Source organism: Ammospiza nelsoni, chromosome 31 (genome assembly GCF_027579445.1).
Source record: "Ammospiza nelsoni isolate bAmmNel1 chromosome 31, bAmmNel1.pri, whole genome shotgun sequence".
In the NCBI taxonomy this organism is placed as follows: Eukaryota; Metazoa; Chordata; class Aves; order Passeriformes; family Passerellidae; genus Ammospiza; species Ammospiza nelsoni.
Window position 1 is genome coordinate 2964836 of NC_080663.1, and position 3886 is coordinate 2968721.

General features: G+C 61.7%; 1 pseudogene; it reads left to right on the top strand.

The window, feature by feature from the left end:
* Positions 1–408: 408 nt before the first annotated feature.
* On the top strand, positions 409–3100 carry LOC132085529 (class II histocompatibility antigen, B-L beta chain-like; annotated as a pseudogene).
* The last annotated feature ends 786 nt before the right edge of the window (positions 3101–3886 follow it).

Below are 3886 nucleotides of genomic sequence, written 5' to 3' on the forward strand. Positions count from 1 at the left end.
ACTTCCTTTTCAAACCAGGACAGCGGGACCAAGGGTTCCGAGCAGTAAATCCTGAACGAGCTCAGTAACCCAAAAAAAGGAGTTAAATGTGAAGTGAGGGGCTCTCATTGGCTGGCCCAGCACAGCCCGCAACTCTCCATCCCCGCCCCCACCTGAACAGCGCCCCAAGGTTCCCCCTGCCCAAAAAACCCCATCCCGGGGCTGCAGCGTCCCGGAAATGCCTCAGCCAATGACAACGCAGGCATAAGGCGGTTTAGCCAATGAGAGCTCGAGGCGTTGGATTGCCTCATCGGTTGCCGGGCAGAGCCCGTAGCCGATCGCTGCCCAGAAGCGGCGGCAGCCAATGAGAGCGCGCGGCGCTGCCGAGCCCGCCCTGCTCCGGACTGGCGCTCCCAGCGCAGCGCGGCTGCTTTGGGGCTGCTGCTCCCTGCCCGGCCCCGGCCATGGGGCGAGGGGCGGCAGCTGGGGCCCTGCTGGTGGCACTGGTGGTGCTGGGAGCCCCCCCGGGTGCGGGCGCGGAGCTCTCGAGTGAGCGGGGGGCGGGAGGCGCTGGGACGGGAGGGAGAAGGGGGAAAAGTGGGCGAAGGGGGGAGGCCGGAATGGAGGGGGAGGAGGAGGGGACCCCCAAAGGGAGAGCGGGAGGGGCTGAGGGGCAGGGAGGGAGGGGTGGGAGAGGGTGGGGAAGGGGGGAAAAGGAGAGGGGGAACCCCAAAACTGATCCCGAGGGGTGAGGATTCGGGAATTTGCGGGAAAATGGGGAAATGGGACCCCAAAAGTGATTTGGGAGTGGCTGGATGTGGGAGGGGAGAGGATGTGGAAGGGGAAATGGGGGAAGGGCGGCATAGAGGAAACGGCAGCGCGGGCAGGAGGGTCCCATGGCGGCCGTGGGGCATAGGGGGTGCGGAGTGGGGATCCGGGGTGGACCCCGGAGCTCTGGGGTGCTGCTAAGGGCTGCTGGGGGGGCACCCCCTGAGCTGTGTCCTGCCCTCGCAGAGGTGTTCCTGTACATGGGAACGCATGAGTGTTACTTCATTAACGGCACGGAGAAGGTGAGGTTCGTGCAGAGGTACATCTATAACGGGGAGACGTACGTGGTGTTCGAAAGCGATGTGGGGGTGCACGTGGGGTTCACCCCCTATGGGGAGAAGTTTGCCAGGGAGATGAACAGCGACCCGAAATGGATGGAGGAACAACGGACAACGGTGGACTGGTACTGCCGGGACAACTACGAGGTGGTTCGCCCGTTCACTGTGGAGCGCCGAGGTGAGCGCGGGGCAGAGCGTGTCCCCTCGGGCCCTGCCCTGCCAGTAACCCTGGAGCCCCTGGATCCCTGGGAATCGCCCAGAGCCTTCAGCCCTTTTTGTGCCCATCCCCGGGGCCTCCAGTCCCTCCCAGTCCCTCTCAGTGGCCCCCCCCGGGTCCATTTCAGCGACGCGTAAATCTGACGCTTTTCAGCCAATCAGATCGAGTCTCTGTGATGACTCTCCTGTTGCCAGGCAGACCCACAACTCCGAGTGCCCCGCGCTGGACTCGGCCTCGCAGAGCTGCGCACTTCATTCCCAGTTCATCCCACCGCCACAAAATCCCTCCCATTGCAAGCACGGTCCCTCCAAGTCCCTCGCAGCCCATTCGCAGTCTATTCCCACTTCATTCACAGTTCACTCTCAGACTTCTAGCCTTTCTCCCAGTGCCCCGCATCCCCTTCGTTCTTTCTCACTGCCGCTCCAGCTCATCCCAGTCCTTCCCCAGCCCCTCCCAGCCCAGCCCAGCCCAGCCCAGCCCTCCCCTCTCTCTCCCAGTGCCCCCCAGCTGATCCCAGTGTGTCCCCACTTTCTCTCTCTCTCTCTCTCCCAGTGCCCCCCAGCGTGTCCATCTCGCTGGTGCCCCCCTCGAGCTCCCAGCCCGGCCCCGGCCACCTGCTCTTCTCCGTGATGGATTTCTACCCTGCTGCCATCCAGGTGAGGTGGTTCCAGGGCCAGTAGGAGCTCTCGGAGCACGTGGTGGCCACCGACGTGGTCCCCAACGGGGACTGGACCTACCAGCTGCTGGTGCTGCTGGAAACGCCGCCCCGGCGCGGGCTCAGCTACAGCTGCCAGGTGGAGCACATCAGCCTGGAGCAGCCCCCGAGGCGGCACTGGGGTACGGGGGAGCCCCTGGGGGCGCTGGCAGAGCCGCTGGGCTGTGCTGGGAGCCACTGGGAGGGAGCTGGAGAGAGCCGGGCTGGAAGTGGGAGAGGGGCTGGGGGCTGGGCAAGGGCTGGGAAGGGGTCTGGGGGATGCTGGGGAGGGTGGGATGGGGTTGGGGGGTTCTGGGTGGGCTGTGGGAGGGAGTTTGGAGGTGCTGGGTGTGATTGGGAAGGAGTTTGGGGGTGCTGCGTGTGACTGGGAGGGATCGCAGTGAGCCCGGAGGGGCTGGAAGGAGATCGGCAGTGGCAAAGCGGAGCTCGCCATGAGCTCGGTTGTGCTGGGCACAGCCTGGGAGGGCTCTGGCTGAGTCCTGCTGGGGCTGCCAAGGGACTGCGAGAGGCTTTGGGGGTCCTGGGGTGCTGGGGGCAACTGGGAGGGGGCTGTGGGATGCTGAGAGGGACGGGAGGGGCTTTGGTGGCTCCTGGGCAGGCCAAAAAGGGATCGGGGAGAGGTTTCAGGGGGTCCTGGCTGGGCTGGGGGGCAACTGGGAGGGCGCTGGGAGGGGCTAGGGGTGTCGGTGAGAGGTTTTGGGGGTGCTGAGCCCTGCGGACCCCCCAGAGATGCCGCCGGACGCCTCCCGCAACAAGATGCTGACGGGCATCGGGGGCTTTGTCTTGGGCTGTGTCTTCCTGGTGCTGGGGCTCGGCTTCTCCCTGCGCAAGAAGGTCAGGGCAGGTGCCAGGGGTGGCATCCCCACCGTGGCGGAGCGTGTGCGCTCCCGCCGGGGCCCCCAGCCCGGTGTCACCCCCTTTTCTGTGCCCACAGAGCTCCTGAGCCGGCGGCAGCCGCAGCCCCTCCCCGTGGGCTCGGGCCCAGCCGGGACCCCCCGCTCCGTCCCCCCTCCGCTGATTTTCGGGGGGTCGTGTGTCCCCCCAGCCCTGCTGTCACTCACAAGAGAACTTGCTAACACTTGATATGAATTTCAGAGTTATATACTAGCACAGTACAGAATATTGAAAATATGAAAGCTACAATGTAAGCCATCATTCTTATGGTCTTGATCACCACATGGCCATGGTTGTATTGTGGTCACTTCGTGGTCACAATCATCTCATGCTCGTGGTCATCTCATGGTCATGGTCCTGTCATGGTCACATTCATGGTAATCTCACTGTGATGGTCATCTCACGATCATGGTAGTGTCATGGTCACGGTCATCTCATGGCCATCTCAGGGTGATGGTCATTTCCTGATGACCATAATCTTAAACTCATGGTTATCTTAGCTCATGGTCATCTCACGATCATGATCACACATGGCCATGGTGTGTTGTGATCATCTCATGGTCATCTCTCGGTGACAATTATCACATGCTCATGGTCATCTCACAGTCATGGTTATCTCATTGTAACGGTCATCCCATGGTCATTGTAATGGTCACGGTCATTTTATGATCATGTCATGTTCAACTCATTTGCCACAATCTTGTCATGGTCATCTCTTAGCTGTGGTTGGGTCATGGTTTTGTGGTTATCTCATGATCGCAGTCATCTCATGGCCCTCACATGGAGGGGTAACAGGACAATGGAAAGGAAAAGGGGAAGGTGAGAGGGGGGCGGGAAGGCCACAGGAATTGGGGAAGGGTATTAGAAAAAATGGCACTTATCTGACTGGAAGGCTTTTCATTTTCGCTTGCTGGTAGGTCATCTTCCCCAAACACCTGCTGTCGATATGGCTGAACAACTCTGAAGGATGAGTGT